Source organism: Ranitomeya variabilis, chromosome 1, assembly GCF_051348905.1.
Source record: "Ranitomeya variabilis isolate aRanVar5 chromosome 1, aRanVar5.hap1, whole genome shotgun sequence".
NCBI classification, from domain to species: Eukaryota; Metazoa; Chordata; class Amphibia; order Anura; family Dendrobatidae; genus Ranitomeya; species Ranitomeya variabilis.
In genome coordinates, this window is record NC_135232.1 from 296,244,388 (window position 1) to 296,264,127 (window position 19,740).

General features: G+C 43.5%; 1 protein-coding gene across 1 annotated transcript in view; it reads right to left on the reverse strand.

The window, feature by feature from the left end:
• MYO18B (myosin XVIIIB) overlaps nucleotides 1-19,740 on the reverse strand; it is a 1,084,067-nt gene that overhangs the window by 258,692 nt on the left and 805,635 nt on the right. The window lies entirely within an intron of this gene.

Here is a 19,740-nt window from a genome sequence, read left to right on the forward strand (position 1 = left end):
AGATAAATTTTAGTCATCGAGACACGTTTGAGCTAACACTGACTTTCTTCTTAGGGATTTGCTACATCTTGTGTTTCATAGAACAACGTGTTATATTTTCCTATCCTTTAAAAATAGAAAAATAATTAATATAAGAATATTATTTGAACTATGACCATTACACCTATATTTTGCCTCCAAAGACTAATTAAGTATGCCTGGGTATCTTCTTACTCCGCATTATTGCTTCTATCTCCTTCATAAGTGGAAAATTAAAATTAAAAGGAAATAATGCTAAAAGCTCCAACAGTTTAAGACTCGCGGCACAAGTTACTGTGAACATTAAACATAGTTAGTTGCCCAAGTAATTGGCTGTATGTCTGCTTGTTTCTAGATATATCACAGGAATCCTCAAACACAAAACCACTTAGCTCTAAATACACTGAAAACTACCGTATATAAAGTTACCTGCCAAGGTTTCTCAGTTTAGAATTAAATAACTGGCAATCAGAGCCTCTAGTAAAATATAAATGCTCTAAACAATCCAAGAAAATTTTATTTTGGGGTTTGGGGCTGCATTTCAGCAAATGAAGTTGGGGATTTAGTTAAGATTAATGTAATTCTTAATACTGAAAAATACGGGTAGATACTTATCCATCATATACAGTAATACCATCAGGGAGGGGTCTGATTGGTTCCACTTTTTTCTGCAGCAGGACAGGGACCCCAAACATACAGCCAATGTCATTATCAACTAGCAAGAACCTAGCAACTACCTAGAAGAATTGATGTTTTGATGCTGCTCTGAACGCAAAGTGTGGTCACACCAAATATTGATTTGATTTAGATTCTTATTCTATGTCCCGGAACACAGCAAAATACTTCTGGGACATAGTGCACCGGCGCATGCACACTAATGCTTTTCGGCTTTGCCCGCAGATGGGCAAAGCATACTGCGCGTGCGCAAGGCAAGATTGCCTTGTGCAGGCATGTACTACGGAGGACAGAGCATGAACTTCAATCCAATATTGCGGCCAGCATGCAGCCAGCGGGTAAGGAAAGGGTGAATCAAACACCCGAAAACCACGCCCATATGACCGCAAACCTGTCCCGCCAAATTCAGGTGACAGGTTTCCTTTAACATAGTCCATATAAAAAACTGTTTATGTGCACTGGTACAAAGGTTACTATATGGCCATCTCAACAAGCCCTATGAGGGATACAGAGCTGTGGACAGATTAGAGACCTAGGATTGCCCCTGTGTAGGGGAGCTTTAAATTTGTGCTATAGCCCCTTCATTCTCAGGCGTAGTGGGAGTCCAAAAGATCAGACATCCATCTACCATATCATTATGGCATCTTCTACCAATATGCTGTTACGTTATATATGGGAACAATACAAAAGCTTGTTAAGGTTTTTAGCTCCTTAAAAGGGGTTTTCCATTTTCAATACTTGTGTGCCAAAAATGCAGATTGTGTTTGGGTACAGCACTAGCTCTCCACTGCTGCACTGGTCTCTGTATATTTGCTGCAGAATTGACATTGCAACATGTACCACCGCAATCACTCACTAATTTCAGCAGTGATGCTTACAGTAGTTTTGACATTCCTGCTGCAACCAATATATGAGAATAGAGTAGTGTTGGAAAGCTGGCGCTGCATTCTGGAAGTTGAGTACTATCTGGTTTTTTTGGTTTACAAGTATGGAATCATTTGGGAACCACTTTTTTTGCACCTGTAAATCCCCTTTAATTTTACATTCCAGGAATAGATAGGCACTGACTATGCTCAGTGGGAGATTTGACGCTGCTGCTCTTCAGGACCAGTTTGGCATACAGTAAGAATATGATGCCATGTGCTCTTTATGTTTGAATGCTTGCATTAAAATATGTGAAATACTTTGTATCACAACATTTACACTGAACTGCTGAACGTGCTATAAACCATGGAGGATTTTAGTGTACTGAGGACATCACTTGGCACTGATCTACGTTATAGATGTCGTTATAAGACCCGCACTACAGTAAACAAAGGAGATCTCTTGTTTGCCAAAGATGTTAAAATTGCCTTTATATTTTCAATTTCCATCTTGCCAGCATGTCATGCTGTGATTTGCTCTAGATGCTCTCAAGTTGTTTTTTCCCCCGAAATGTCTTATTCCTTTAGTACCGATTTCTGTTTACATACACAAGAATTAGAGCCCACAAGGTGACCGGCCCCAACAGTTACTGGGTAATAGGTGCTTTTAACAACTCGATTTGCTGTTTACTTTGACTGCATGAACCTCTCTGGAGTGATACAAAGAGTATAATGGATCTATTGCTTTATTATTTTTCCTGCTATAACATTGCTTTATTGGTCCAGCTCTCTGCAATGCTATATAATGGACATTTTTATTCATCATTTTATTTATTTATTTATTGTTTCTTCTTGTTTAGCGTGTTTGCATATGCATTAGGTCAGCAGACTGCAGCAAAAGATTTTATAGAATCTATTTTACAGTAGACGCTTAGGGAAAATCGGCCTGTAATGATACAAGTCTCTCAATGTAAAATCAGCCTATTCTCATGCAGTTAAATTAAGAAGAGATTCAATATCAAGTTCAAGTGTTTCTATTTCCACTTGTGTTATTCTCCTAAGAGACAGGTGCAAACATCTGCCTCACACAGATGTGACGTGTGTAGCAATATGAAATTCCTGGCTACATACATACATTACCGTTCTCTTGCAGATTGCAAGGTTTACAAATATAATTGGTAAAAAACTATGAGAGAGGTTAATTACTGCAGTGGCTTCTCAGCCCGGGCACTTGATATGGATAAAGCTAGGTTGCTTTAGGCTTTATGAAATGTAACAATTAGCAAGGGAACACTTAATGGGTAATTGCCATAGGCAGCAATGTATTGTAAACACAATGGATGGTTAATGTACAACAAAAGAGCTGAGAAACTGAATACAGAAACTTTAGTATTAGGTTCAGTGGTACAGCACATGGCTAGACCTTCTAGAGCACCAGACACAGGAGCTACTGAAGGGGCCCAACAAGCCAAAGGCGTCTCATCTCCATGAAAAGATAAGGTATTGTTAGTGATAAGTATAGGAGTGAGAACAAAATACATCAAATAGAATCCAGAACACAGAGAGCAAATAATATATGTTATATGGAAACGCAAAACAGATTTGTTAAAGGTTACTTATTATAACCCTGGTGTATCTGTTGGTATACAGCAATTACAGTATACCAAGCCCCCTGTGCTGCATAGGAGAACAACGAGGGCTGTATTTGCCACTAGGAAAGTGGATAGAACAGCCTGAATGACAAATATGGCACTAATAAAATCAATATGAAAAAAGGGAAGGGTGCATGTATAAATATACAGTGGCATGTAAAAGTTTGGGCACACCTGGTCAAAATTACTGTTATTGTGAACATTTAAGCTGTTAGGGCTGGTGGAACGCACCGAGTATATTTAGATATTATTATTGGTGCATTCGCAGCCCGGGGTCCACCGTGCAGGAGACGAACCTGCTGCTAGCAAATGTCGGCACAATATGGCGGTATAAGCGAACTCCGTTATTTCACAGAGTCGCACAGAAGGGAAAATGCTGTGCCCTGTTAGCATCACAGGGGAACACAGCTGCCTAAGGCTACTTTCAAGCTAGCATCGTTTTGAATACGTCGCAATTAGTGTTGAGCATTCCGATACTGCAAGTATCGGGTATCGGCCGATACTTGCTGTATCGGAATTCCGATACCGAGATCCGATATTTTTGTGGTATGGGGTATCGGTATTGAAACAACATTAATGTAAGAATGTGTAAAAGAAAGAATTAAAATAAAAAATATTGCTATACTCACCTCTCCGACGCAGCCTGCACCTTAGGCCGGAGACACACTGGTGCGAGGTACGGCCGAGTCTCGCTGGTTACAAGCAAGCTGTGGCACCGGCACTCTGGAGCGGAGCGTGCAGCTGCATAGCAATACATGGAGCCGCACGCTCCACTCCGGAGTGCCGGTGCCACAGCTTGCTTTTAACCAGCGAGACTCTGCCGTACCTCGCAGCAGTGTGTCTCCGGCCTTACCGAGGGAAGCGGCAGCGTTCTTTGTTTAAAATTCGCGCTTTTCTTTCCTTTACTGAAGTCCCGGCTTGTGATTGGTCGCGTGCCGACCATGTGGCCGGGACGCAACCAATCACAGCAAGCCGTGACGTAATTTCAGGTCCTTAAGGATTTTAAAATTACGTCCCGGCTTTGTGATTGGTTGCGTCGCAGTCACATGGGAGACGCAACCAATCACAAGCCGTGACGTCACGGGAGGCTGGACACGCGCGCATTTTAAAATGGGCGCGTGTCCAGCCTCCCGTGACGTCCCGGCTTGTGATTGGTTGCGTCGCGGTCAACCAATCACAAGCCGGGAGGCTGGACACGCGCGCATTTTAAAATTTTAAAATGCGCGCGTGTCCAGCCTCCCGGCTTGTGATTGGTTGATCGCGACGCAACCAATCACAAGCCGGGACGTCACGGGAGGCTGGACACGCGCCCATTTTAAAATGCGCGCGTGTCCAGCCTCCCGTGACGTCACGGCTTGTGATTGGTTGCGTCTCCCATGTGACTGCGACGCAACCAATCACAACGCCGGAACGTAATTTTAAAATCCTGAAGGACCTGAAATTACGTCACGGCTTGCTGTGATTGGTTGCGTCCAAGCCACATGGTCGGCACACGACCAATCACAAGCCGGGACTTCAGTAAAGGAAAGAAAAGCGCAAATTTTAAACAAAGAACGCTGCCGCTTCCCTCGGTAAGGTGCAGGCTGCGTCGGAGAGGTGAGTATAGCAATATTTTTTATTTTAATTCTTTCTTTTACACATTAATATGGTTCCCAGGGCCTGAAGGAGAGTTTCCTCTCCTTCAGACCCTGGGAACCATCAGGAATACCGTCCGATACATGAGTCCCATTGACTTGTATTGGTATCGGGTATCGGTATCGGATTGGATCCGATACTTTGCCGGTATCGGCCGATACTTTCCGATACCGATACTTTCAAGTATCGGACGGTATCGCTCAACACTAGTCGCAATGCGTCGTTTAGGAGAAAAAACGCATCCTGCAAAGTTGTTTGCAGGATGCGTTTTTCCCCATAGACTTACATTAGCGACGCATTGTGACGTATGGCCACACGTCGCAACCGTCGTGCGACGGTTGCGTCGTGTTTTGGCGGACTGTCGGCACAAAAAAGTTACATGTAACGTTTTTTTGCGTGTCGTGTCCAACATTTTCGGACCTCGCATGTGCTGCCGAAACTCCGCCCCCTTCTCCCTGGACATTACAATGGGGCAGCGGAAGCGTCGTAAGACTGCTTCCGCTGCCCACATCGGGCATAACTTTCACAACGCATGTCGGCACGTCGGGCCGGCAATAGTGTGAAAGAAGCCTAACAGAGCAAAAGCAATCAGTGGTCAGGGAGTAGCAAGCACACAAACACCTCCTCTCCGGTGGAGCCGGAAATTCTAATGGCTTTACGCCATCCCTGAATTCACCATACAAACTCCTCACCGGAGGTGTCGGTATTCTAGTGGCTTATTTCAGCCGGACCCTGACCACAAGCAGACAAGACCACTGAATAGCTAAAGCTCATACCATAAGCTGATACTAGCGCATGGCGGTGCAGCCATGCAAACCTTATATAGCTGCAACAGACAAGGACCTTCCAAGTGGTCCAATGGGAGCTGCTACAGGACCTGAGCGTGTGACCCCAGACCTCCAATTGAAGGTCCTCCCTTGGGCATGCTCAGTAGAGTGACAGCAGGGCTTAGTCCCAGAAGTGACTCCTCGCCTCTGACCAGTACTGGCTATAATGGCAGAACCTGGAAGAAGAGCAGTAACCAGGCGCAGAGTATCTGTCTGAGCCAGATGCTGGGACCGACGTCTCCACTGAGCAGGCTCCACTGCGGCTGGAGAAGGATGGGAGACCACAGCAGAGATGGCTCGAGATTCCCCCTGTGCAGAGGCGGGAACTCGACACCTAACATAAGCAAGTTTGAAATTAAATGATCTCTAAAAGGACTAAAGTTAAAGGGAACCTGTCACCCCCAAAATCGAAGGTGAGCTAAGCCCACCAGCATCAGGGGCTTATCTACAGCATTCTGTAATGCTGTAGATAAGCCCCCCGATGCATCCTGAAAGATGAGAAAAAGAGGTTAGATTATACTCATCCAGGGGCTGTCCCTGTCCAGTTCTGGCCCGATGGGGTCGCGGTCCATTCCGGGGTCTCCCATCTTCTTACAATGACGTCCCCTTCTTGTATTCACGCTGCGGCTCTGGCGCAGGCATACTTTGTCTGCCCTGTTGAGATACTGCAGTGCGCAGGTGCCAGGCCTCTCTGACCTTTCCTGGCACCTGCGCACTGTAGTACTTTGCTCTGCCATCAACAAGGCAGATAAGCACGCCTGCGCAGGAGCCACAGCGTGAATACAAGAAGAGGACGTCATCGTAAGAAGGCTGTAGATAAGCCCCTGATGCTGGTGGGCTTAGCTCACCTTTGATTTTTGGGGTCACAGGTTCCCTTTAACCCCTTCCTGACATCGGACGTACTATCCCGTCGAGGTGGGGTGGGCCCCCATGACCACAGACGGGATAGTACATCCAGCGCGATCGGCGGCGCTCACGGGGGGAGCGCGGCCGATCGCGGCCGGGTGTCAGCTGCCTATCGCAGCTGACATCCGGCACTATGTGCCAGGAGCGGTCACGGACCGCCCCCGGCACATTAACCCCCGGCACACTGCGATCAAACATGATCGCGGTGTGCCGGCGGTGCAGGGAAGCATCGCGCAGGGAGGGGGCTCCCTGCGGGCTTCCCTTAGCCCCCCGCAGCAACGCGATGTGATCGCGTTGCTGCGAGGGTCTTACCTCCCTCCCTGCCTGCTCCAGACCCGGATCCAAGATGGCCACGGATCCGGGTCCTGCAGGGAGGGAGGTGGCTTCACAGAAGCCTGCTCAGAGCAGGCACTGTGAAGCAGCCTGCACTTCTCTCAGATCGGTGATCTGTCAGAGTGCTATGCAAACTGGCAGATCACCGATCTGTATTGTCCCCCCCTGGGGCAAAGTAAAAAAGTAAAAAAAAAATTTTCCAAATGTGTAAAAAAAAAAATAAAAAAAAAATTCCAAAATAATGAAAAAAAAAAAAAAATATTCCCATAAATACATTTCTTTATCTAAATAAAATAAAAAAAACAATAAAAGTACACGTATTTAGTATCGCCGCGTCCGTAACGACCCGACCTATAAAACTGGCCCACTAGTTAACCCCTTCAGTAAACACCGTAAGAAAAAAAAAAAAAACGAGGCAAAAAACAACGCTTTATTATCATACCGCCGAACAAAAAGTGGAATAACACGCGATCAAAAAGACAGATATAAATAACCATGGTACCGCTGAAAGCGTCATCTTGTCCCGCAAATAACGAGCCACCATACAGCATGATCAGCAAAAAAATAAAAAAGTTATAGTCCTGAGAATAAAGCGATGCAAAAATAATTATTTTTTCCATAAAATAGTTTTTATCATATAAAAGCGCCAAAACATAAAAAAATAATATAAATGAGGTATCACTGTAATCGTACTGACCCGAAGAATAAAACTGCTTATCAATTTTACCAAACGCGGAACGGTATAAACGCCTCCCCCAAAAGAAATTCATGAATAGCTGGTTTTTGGTCATTCTGCCTCACAAAAATCGGAATAAAAAGCGATCAAAAACTGTCACATGTCCGAAAATGTTACCAATAAAAACGTCAACTCATCCCGCAAAAAACAAGACCTCACATGACTCTGTGGACCAAAATATGGAAAATTTATAGCTCTCAAAATGTGGTAACGCAAAAAATATTTTTTGCAATGAAAAGCGTCTTTCAGTGTGTGACGGCTGCCAATCATAAAAATCCGCTAAAAAACTCGCTATAAAAGTAAATCAAACCCCCCTTCATCACCCCCTTAGTTAGGGAAAAAAAAATGTATTTATTTCCATTTTCCCATTAGGGCTAGGGTTGGAGCTAGGGTTAAGGCTACAGTTAGGGTTGGGGCTAAAGTTAGGGTTGGGGTTGGGGCTAAAGTTACGGTTAGGGTTTAGATTACATTTACGGTTGGGAATAGGGTTGGGATTAGGGTTAGGGGTGTGTCAGGGTTAGAGGTGTGGTTAGGGTTACTGTTGGGATTAGGGTTAGGGGTGTGTTTGGATTAGGGTTTCAGTTATAATTGGGGGTTTTCCACTGTTTTGGCACATCAGGGGCTCTCCAAACGTGACATGGCGTCCGATCTCAATTCCAGCCAATTCTGCGTTGAAAAAGTAAAACGGTGCTCCTTCCCTTCCGAGCTTTCCCGTGTGCCCAAACAGGGGTTTACCCCAACATATGGGGTAGCAGCGTACTCGGGACAAATAGGACAACAACCTTTGGGGTCCAATTTCTCCTGTTACCCCTGGGAAAATACAAAACTGGGGGCTAAAAAATAATTTTTGTGGGAAAAAAAAAATATTTTTTATTTTCACGGCTCTGCGTTATAAACTGTAGTGAAACACTTGGGGGTTCAAAGTTCTTACAACACATCTAGATAAGTTCCTTGGGGGCTCTAGTTTCCAAAATGGGGTCACTTGTGCGGGGCTTCTACTGTTTAGGTACATTAGGGGCTCTGCAAACGCAATGTGACGCCTGCAGACCATTCCATCTAAGTCTGCATTCCAAATAACACTCCTTCCCTTCCGAGCCCTCCCATGCATCCAAACAGTGGTTCCCCCCACATATGGGGTATCAGCGCACTCAGGACAAATTGGACAACAACTTTTGGGGTCCAATTTCTCCTGTTACCCTCGGGAAAATACAAAACTGGGGGCTGAAAAATAATTTTTGTGGGAAAAAATTTTAGTTTTATTTTTACGGCTCTGCATTATAAACTTCTGTGAAGCCCTTGGTGGGTCAAAGCGCTCACCACACATCTAGATAAGTTCCTTAGGGGGTCTACTTTCCAACATGGTGTCACTTGTGGGGGGTTTCTACTGTTTAGGTACATTAGGGGCTCTGCAAACGCAATGTGACGCCTGCAGACCATTCCATCTAAGTCTGCATTCCAAATGGCGCTCCTTCACTTCCGAGCCCTTCCATGCGTCCAAACGGTGGTTCCCCCCCACATATGGGGTATCAGCGCACTCAGGACAAATTGAACAACAACTTTTGGGGTCCAATTTCTCCTGTTACCCTCGGGAAAATACAAAACTGGGGGCTGAAAAATAATTTTTGTGGGAAAAAATTTTAGTTTTATTTTTACGGCTCTGCATTATAAACTTCTGTGAAGCCCTTGGTGGGTCAAAGCGCTCACCACACATCTAGATAAGTTCCTTAGGGGGTCTACTTTCCAACATGGTGTCACTTGTGGGGGGTTTCTACTGTTTAGGTACATTAGGGGCTCTGCAAACGCAATGTGACGCCTGCAGACCATTCCATCTAAGCCTGCATTCCAAATGGCACTCCTTCCTTTCCGAGCCCTCCCATGCGCCCAAACAGTGGTTATCCCCACATATGGTGTATCATCGCACTCAGGACAACTTGGACAACAAATTTTGGGGTCCAATTTCTCCTGCTACCCTCGGGAAAATACAAAACTGGGGGCTAAAAAAATAATTTTTGTGGGAAAAAATTTTTGTTTTATTTTTACGGCTCTGCATTATTAACTTCTGTGAAGCCCTTGGTGGGTCAAAGCGCTCAAAACACATCTAGATAAGTTCCTTAGGGGGTCTACTTTACAAAATGGTGTCACTTGTGGGGGGTTTCAATGTTTAGGCACATCAGTGGCTCTCCAAACGCAACATGACGTCCCATCTCAATTCCTGTCAATTTTGCATTGAAAAGTCAAACGGCGCTCCTTCCCTTCCGAGGTCTCCCATGCGCCCAAACAGTGGTTTATCCCCACATATGGGGTATCAGCGTACTCAGGACAAATTGTACAACAACTTTTGGGGTCCAATTTCTTCTCTTACCCTTGGGAAAATAAAAAATTGGGGGCGAAAAATAATTTTTGTGAAAAAATGTGATTTTTTATTTTTACGGTTCTGCATTATAAACTTCTGTGAAGCACTTGGTGGGTCAAAGTGCTCACCACACCTCTAGATAAGTTCCTTAGGGGGTCTACTTTCCAAAATGGTGTCACTTGTGGGGGGTTTCAATGTTTAGGCACATCAGTGGCTCTCCAAACGCAACATGACGTCCCATCTCAATTCCTGTCAATTTTGCATTGAAAAGTCAAACGGCGCTCCTTCCCTTCCGAGGTCTCCCATGCGCCCAAACAGTGGTTTATCCCCACATATGGGGTATCAGCGTACTCAGGACAAATTGTACAACAACTTTTGGGGTCCAATTTCTTCTCTTACCCTTGGGAAAATAAAAAATTGGGGGTGAAAAGATAATTTTTGTGAAAAAATATGATTTTTTATTTTTACGGTTCTGCATTATAAACTTCTGTGAAGCACTTGGTGGGTCAAAGTGCTCACCACACCTCTAGATAAGTTCCTTAGGGGGTCTACTTTCCAAAATGGTGTCACTTGTGGGGGGTTTCAATGTTTAGGCACATCAGTGGCTCTCCAAACGCAACATGACGTCCCATCTCAATTCCTGTCAATTTTGAATTGAAAAGTCAAACGGCGCTCCTTCCCTTCCGAGGTCTCCCATGCGCCCAAACAGTGGTTTATCCCCACATATGGGGTATCAGCGTACTCAGGACAAATTGTACAACAACTTTTGGGGTCCAATTTCTTCTCTTACCCTTGGGAAAATAAAAAATTGGGGGCGAAAAATAATTTTTGTGAAAAAATGTGATTTTTTATTTTTACGGTTCTGCATTATAAACTTCTGTGAAGCACTTGGTGGGTCAAAGTGCTCACCACACCTCTAGATAAGTTCCTTAGGGGGTCTACTTTCCAAAATGGTGTCACTTGTGGGGGGTTTCAATGTTTAGGCACATCAGGGGCTCCCCAAACGCAACATGGCGTCCCATCTCAATTCCAGTCAATTTTGCATTGAAAAGTCAAATGGCGCTCCTTCGCTTCCGAGCTCGGTCATGCGCACAAACAGTGGTTTACCCCCACATATGGGGTATTGGCGTACTCAGGACAAATTGTACAACAACTTTTGGGGTCCATTTTCTCCTGTTACCCTTGGTAAAATAAAACAAATTGGAGCTGAAGTAAATTTTTTGTGAAAAAAAGTTAAATGTTCATTTTTATTTAAACATTCCAAAAATTCCTGTGAAGCACCAGAAGGGTTAATAAACTTCTTGAATATGGTTTTGAGCACCTTGAGGGGTGCAGATTTTAGAATGGTGTCACACTTGGGTATTTTCTATCATATAGACCCTTCAAAATGACTTCAAATGAGATGTGGTCCCTAAAAAAAAAATGGTGTTGTAAAAATGAGAAATTGCTGGTCAACTTTTAACCCTTATAACTCCCTAACAAAAAAAAATTTTGGTTCCAAAATTGTGCTGATGTAAAGTAGACATGTGGGAAATGTTACTTATTAAGTATTTTGTGTGACATATCTCTGTGATTTAAGGGCATAAAAATTCAAAGTTGGAAAATTGCAAAATTTTCAAATTTTTCGCCAAATTTCCATTTTTTTTGCAAATAAACGCAGGTAATATCAAAGAAATTTTACCACTATCATGAAGTACAATATGTCACGAGAAAACAATGTCAGAATCGCCAAGATCCGTTGAAGCGTTCCAGAGTTATAACCTCATAAAGGGACAGTGGTCAGAATTGTAAAAATTGGCCCGGTCATTAACGTGCAAACCACCCTTGGGGGTGAAGGGGTTAAAGATTACACATTTCCTTTGCATTTTAGGCAAAAAAAAGATTTTTGTGTATTATAAGACGCTCCAGATTATAAGACGCACCCCAAATCTTGAGGGGAAAAATAGGAAAAAAAATGTTTCTTTTAAATAAAATGGTGGTGCTTCTTATAATCCATGCATCTTATTGCTTACCAGGGGTGGTGGCTGTGGTGAAGCGCGGTCTCAGGGTCGCTGATGGTGGAGGCAAAAGTGGAGCGTTGTTGAAGGCCGTAGGCACCGGAGACACCCGCAGCAGCACCAGAGACACTCACAGTGGCACGCTGCACATCCAAACACCCCCTCATCCTAACCTGCGGACTGCAGCAACGCTCCACTCTTTCAGGTCTGTGAGAGCCAGAAATCTTGCATGTTTTTAAGTGACCAAATACCTATTTTCCACCATAATTTGCAAAATAAATCTTGCCAAATCAGCCAAGGTGATTTTCTGGATTTGTTTTCTCATCTTGACTCTCATAGTTGTGCTCTACCTATGATGTCAATTACAGGCCTCTCTCATCTTTTTAAGTGGGAGAACTTGCACAATTGGTGGCTGACTAAATCCTTTTTTTCTCCACTGTATTTTACCCAAAATACAAAGGAAATGAGTCATCTTTAACTTTAGGCCTTTTAGAGATAATTTCATCTTCAACTTGCTTAACTGTCCACCATAACAGTAATTTTGACCAGGGGTGCCCAAACTTTAACATGCTACTGTAGAAGAGCTAATCGTGTAAAACAAATGAATGCCTTATTTTTAGAATGTATGTAGATTCTATACAATAAGAAGCTATTGTGCTCTATAGGATACGACTGATGGGCAACATGATATAGATTTTGCACATGTGATTGGTTGTTTCAATCTACACCCTTTAATTTCCTGTATTCACAATACAAGTTGTTTACATTAACACGTAGATCTCTTAGACCTGATGAGACTGACATAGTTACTTTTTAAAATCCATGTCGGAAAAGGATGATAAAACTGATATTTAAATTAGAATTTTAGACCAGCTGTAGAATGAAGTAGCTCATGAGTCTAAGTGTATTCAGCCTTCGCTCACCCAGCCTGACTGACAACTTCAGCTTATACTAAGCAGTGTGAGATCTCAGCAGCAGGAGTACCACTGAGGAATTGTTAATTAAGCTAGGTCAATGGCAATTGAGTTAAACATGTACAAATAATAATACAGCAATTCTGACAGGGATTTTCTAAGAAAATGAATATCCTCATCAGCTGTAAGAGATCTGTTTAGTAACGTGTGCTAACTCAGAGTAAAACGCATCAAGATATTATGAAATTGATGCATTGTAACCAATGTGCTTTCTTTGTGTCCATGTGCATACATATCTTTAAGTAAGATCATGAGGCTACTATATATTCCTATGTGAGAGTAGGCTTACTGTAGCCTTAGTTGAGAAAGAGGAATTGGTAAAAGAATTATGAAAATGTTATGGATGGAATTAGAAAGTAGGCCAGTCCGTCAGTGGAAGCAAAACATGACACAATAATAATAATAGGTAAATTTTGATCCTTAGCCACCTGTTCCATGTAGACAACCTTTCATGCCTCACATATGTCATCTGAAATCACCTTCTTAAGAAATATTCCACATTCACCAATAGTATTATATGTAGAAATGTACAAATGCATCCAAACACTGTCTATGTTTCCATTGCCCTGGAGTAATCACAATGTAGAATCTGCCCTTTTCTCGTGAAATCTGCTATTTATTTATCTGCTTTTGACATATGTGAATGTTCTCTTTATATCAGACTTGCCTCAGGTGTCACTTCCCATTGTAAATGGTAATTTAATCTTTAAATAAGATCTGGAAGAAATGTAACATTTGCAGACGAAATCTACCTGTCATTGTTTTATTACTCTGACTGGTTACTGTTATGCTTTTTTATCATGTAAATCTTAGTAGCTATTTAGTGTTTTTGAGTAATAAAACTTTACTTCTAACCGTAGAGATGTAACCTGCAGTTAACTAAACATAAACTGTATACAATATTACAAGCTTAAATCCATGAATTACCATCTTATTACAGTGTCAGAGATTGGCGTGCAAGTCATGAACGGCGCCTGGCAGTGACATGCCCATGGCGGAGCACTGAAGTCAGCTGCCCGCTACAGAAGAGGATGCTGCTTGTTTGTATGAGCAGCGGAAGGTAAGAAGAATTCTTTACTTTTTTATGTTTTGGAAAAAAGATTGGACATTTTAGCAGAAGGGAGCCCAGGAAGGGGGTCATTATTCATGGAAGGGGGTGTTACGGCTGGCCGGACGCACCGAGTAAATATATGAGTTGTTTTAGGTGCGTTCGCAGCCTGGGGTCCATCGTGCAGGAGAGAAGCCTGCTGCTAGAGAAATGGCGGCCCTATATGGCGGTACAATGTCAGATTAGATGCGAGTTCCATCACTCGGTCAGTATCAGCACGAACCCTGTTGCTTCACAGAGTCATGAAATAATTAGTGGGACTAAAACCCTAACAAGGGTTGTGCTTGCTCTGGAACTCTTCTGTGCTAACTAAACACATGAAGGAACCAAATGCTAAGCCAAGCGACTAATTGCCCCCACTGACGCTAGCTGCCTGCCTATGAAATTACCTACGGCTAACGGACACTCTCCACGTGTAGTCTGAGTGGCAGAATATTACTGGCGACAAGCACAAAACACAAATGATACTAGCGCATGGCTGTGCGGCCATGCAAACTTTTTATAGCTGCAGCAACTTCAGGGCCTTCCTAGAGGACCAATGGGAGCTGCTACAGGACCTGAGCATGTGACCCCCGACCTCCAATGAGAGGTCCTCCCTTGGGCATGCTCAGAAGGGGAAAAGCAGGACTTAGTCCCAGAGATGTCTGCTCGATGCTGACCAGTACTGGCTACAATGGCTGAGCCTGAAAGAGCAGCAGTAACCAAGCGCAGAGCATCTGCCCTAGCCAGATGCTGGGGCCGATGTCTCAGCTGAGCTGAATCCACTGCAGCTGGAGAAGAATGGGGGACCACAGCGGAGGTGTGTTAGGGCTAGCGGAACGCACTAAATGAATATAGAGATTTTATTATAACAGATGCGTTCGCAGCCCGGGGTCCACCGTGCAGGCGAACCTGCTGCTAGCAAACGGCGGAACTATATGGTGGTATGAGCTAACTCTGTTACTTCACAGAGTAGCTGTGAACTCAAAGCACTGCGCCCTGTTAGACTTCACAGTGGCACAGGCTAACTACCCAAACGAGAGCAGTCAGTGGTCATGCATGCACACAAAACTCCTAGCCGGAGGTGCCAGCGTTCTAGGGGCTAATTTCAGCCAGGTCCCTGAATACTCAAACACACAAACTCCTCGCCGGAGGTGCCAGCATTCTAGGGGCTTATTTCAGCTGGGTCCCTGAACACAATCATACATGACCACACTGGCGCAAAGTGCATAACTTAGAACAATACTAGCACATGGCCGTACGGCCATGCGAGCCTTAAATAGTTGCAGCACGTACAGGACCTTCCTAGAAGTACCAATGGCCTAAGCTGCAATATCTGATCATGTGACCCTCGATCTCCACTGAGAGATCTTACTCTGGGCATGCTCAGAACGAGAAAAGCAGGACTTAGTCCCAGAAGCGTCTGCTCGCCACTGCCCAGCACTGACTTCAATGGCAGAAGCAGGGAAAGCAGCAGTAACTCTTTGTACAGAGTGGGACTGAGCGAGACTCTGGGACCGACGTCTCCGCTGAGCAGGCTCCACTGCGGCAGGAGAAGAATGGGAGACTGCAGCGGAGATGGACCGAGATTCCCCCTGTGCAGAGGCGGGAACTCGACCCCTAACAAGGTGGTTCGAGATTCCCACTGTGCAGGGCGGGAACTTGACACCTAACAGGGGGTCATTATACCAGGAAAGGGGTCAGGATGGGGTCATTATTCAAGGAAGGGATCCAGGATGGTGGACATTATTATAGGATGTGGGATATTACATAAGGATGAGGTACATTGTTACAAGAAGGTGCCAGGATCAGGGATATTATTACAATAAGGAGCCCAGGACAGGATACCTTATACCAAGAAAGAGCCCAGGATGGACATTATTAATGGAAGGGGTTCAAGATGAGGTACATTATACCAGCATTGGGCCCAGGATAGCAGACATTGTTAAGGATGGGTATATTATACATAGAAGGGGCCCATGATGGCGGACATTATAACTGTAGGAGGCCCAGGACAGGGTATAACAGGATGGGTCTAGGATGAGAGACATTATTACAGGAAGGTGGCCAGGATGGGGGACATTATTACAGAAAAAAGGCCAACTTTGAGAAGGTGACATGAGGGGGACACTATTACTCATATGACTTTATAAGATCTAGAATGCTACAAAGGTCCTTACATCTGCCCAATATGAAGGTGGGGGCCCATGTCCAAATTTTTCACCAGGGCCCATGGGATTCTAGTTACACCACTGCCCATTGCTATAATGTTAAAACCAGAATAGTTATGTTTGATCCCCAGGATTAAAGAAGCAACACAAAATGGACATTGGTGATCAGATTTCACAAAAATAAATTATTCAAGTGAAGTTTAATATTCAGATTATTTTTACATGGAATCTACATAATATGATTCCCACCATGTCATATATATTAAGAAAGAAAAAGAGGTATGTATAAAATAGTGATCACTGTTAAAAAATATTTTATTTATGAGTTAATCATGACAAACCACAAACAGACAAGATTAAGGCTATGTGCACACGTTCAGGATTTCTTGCAGAAATTTCCTGAGCAAAACTGGACATTTTCTGCAAGAAATCCGCATGCGTTTTTTGCGCTTTTTTTTGCATGTTTTTAACGCGTTTTTTGCGCGTTTTTTCCGGAGCTTCCCAATACATTAAATAGCGGGAAAAACATGAAAAATCCACAAAATTAATGAACATGCTGTGTTTTTTACCACCATGCGCTTTTTTCATGGAAAAAAACGCATCATGTGCACAAAAATTACAGAATACATTCTTAATGATGGGATGCATAATGTATGCATTTTTTATGCATTATTATAGTGAAAAAAATGCAACGTGTGCACGCAGCCTTATAGCGTTTTTATCGTGAAAAAAAGGCAGCGTGTGCACACAGCCTTGAACAATTAAAAAGGCCTACAATAATGGCCATGACACAAAAGAACTGACCTAGTCATAGCAAAGACTCAGGTCCACCCCTACTGTTAACCTCAGGGACCTCAATAAGTGTATGAACGTGCTAAAGAAATTGATATACCGTATTTTTCGGACTATAAGACGCACCAGACTATAAGACGCACCCAGGTTTTAGAGGTGGAAAATAGGGAAAAAAATATTTGAAGCAAAAAAGGTGGTAAAATAGTTAATAGCATAAACATACTATTATATGTGTTGTTATTATATATAATAGTATGCTATTATGTTGGAAGCTGCGGGTAGAAGATGGAGCTGCAGGACCAGTGTGGTGTCTGTAAAGTACTATATGAAAACGCTGGAGGATGAGTATAAGAATGGGGGCACAGGGCTTATATTTAAAGCACCACTGCACTGGAGTGCTGCTTTGAGATCCCATTGGGAGAACTATAACTCTCAGCATGTCCTGCAGATCCTATGGCATGCTGGGAGTTATAGTTCACCACAGAAGTGGCAGAGTGCTTTATTGTGTGTTGCAGTGACTAACCTTTTAATTGTGGCAGCCAGCCAGCTGTGGTGAGGTAAAATGCTGGAGCATCCATCCCATCCCATGACACCACAGAGCGCTCCCTCTTGATGCCTCTCCACAGCACAGGAGTAAGCTTGCAGATTGTAGTGTGGTGTCTGCAGGACTTGTGATGACATCAGAATTGGGAGGGCTCTGTGCTGTCATGTGATGCTCCAGCCCGCCCTCTTCATGGCATCACACAGGTCCTTGTGCTGGAGCGCTCAGCACCCAGCACAGCCCTGGCAGGCAAGTATGCAGCGATCTTGTCCCCTCTGGCCCCTGCTGCTGCCTCCTCCACCAGACACACAGATCTCCCCAGCTGCTGCAGGAATCCAGTGCTGGGGAAACCATGTGTGTCCCTGTGAAGGAGTATTCATTTGCTGCTCCTGGCTCACTGCTCAGCTGACAGGTGGGCGGGGAAGCAGCTAATGAATATTCACTGCACTTTAATGATCGGGACCATGTGGTTTCCCTAGCACTGATTCCTAAAGCCCAGCAGGGACATTTTTCTGCCTCCTGCCTCCCAGTGCAATCCCACTCGCTGCTGCCCCCTCCCCACATTATATCCCTACCATAAGACGCACCCACACTTTCCTCCCAAATTTGGAGGAAACAAAGTGTGTCTTATGGTCAGAAAAATACGGTAATTCAATTTTTTTATGTCATGGCCAATATTTTGGGCCTTTTTAATTGCTTGTAATCATGTTTGTTGTGACTTGTCATGATTAACTCATAAATAAAATGTATATTTTTTAAAAGTGATCACTATTGTATACATGGCTCTTTTTCCTCCTTAATATAGTTCACGATAGGTATGTTAAAGTTGATTCTTTCCCAATGGATGGTGGCCTCCAAATTAGTTTGATCAATCCCTCCATGTCATGCTCACAATATACCAAGAAGCTAGATTTAGAATACCTGACTTTGGGACTTTTTCCCTGGAAGCTTAGTTAAAGGGGTTATCAATAGTGATGAGCAAACGTGCTCGGGGAAGGTGTCTTCGGAGTGCCTTCGGAGTGCTTGAATAATATGCTCAAATCCCTGCGGCCGCATGTCTCGCAACTGTTAGACAACCGCAACACATACAGGGATTGCCTGCTTGTATGTCAATACTTGTATATGTTGCGCCTGTTGAACAGTTGCGAGACATGCAGGCAAGGGGACTTGAACATATTTTTCGAGCACGCCGAAGTCACTCAGTTAACACACAAGCATGCTTGGATAACAACTTATCAGAGCACATTCACTCATCACTACTTATCAACCTTAGGGACATTGTTTTTGCTTACATGCATGTATATTGAATGAAAAATAATTATGTTTCATTAAAATGTTTGCACCGTGTTCCCTTTATAGCCTCTGTTTTGCACTGTCTATTACTGACTACAAAATTAGTTAATTGAGAATCCATCAGTCAGCCCGCTATGTTAGTCTGCCTGAGTGTTTGGAATTGTTTGGTCTTTTTCTGAGCTCCTCTTAGCTGATTGATGACCACAGCCTTCATCAAAGTTGAACATACAGGGAAATAAAGCACCTATAAAAGCAAAATGATGCAAAAAATATGTAATGAAACTCAGTTGCAAGCATAATTCTTGTCCCAAAATGCATGTATGTAAGTAAAATATGATTTTTAGTCCCAATTGCATGCATTTAAGTAACAGGAAATGTTCATATCATATTCATAAGCAACCTCTTTTCAAGCAAACATAGAGGGAATAGGGTTACCAAGTTATAAATAATGTTATAACAGACTTATAGTACTTAAATCTTTGTTTTTCATGAGTTAATTTAGGGACTTTGCCCTGCGATAAACTGTATCTTGCATGTTGGCTCATTTTTAATGAATCATCTTTTATTCATATATGCTATCTAGGTACATTGTGCATCAGAGGTGTGACCGAGCAGTTTAGTAAACCTTCCCAGGTACAGGTCTTCAGGCTATCTCCACCCCATATTGCCTTATTGACTGTGATGGCTTTAAAGGAGCCATACACATTTTTAGGAGTAATAGAGAATATGCAAAACAGTCTTTATCCTGGAGTCGTTCTGAAGCCTGTTCTGTATATACTTTAATACTAAAACCACTTTTTTTTAGTCCACTGTTGATTGTTGGCTATCTTGAGGCTACCACATACCACTTAAGCAACTGGACAAAAGCTTTCAGCTCACATACAGGG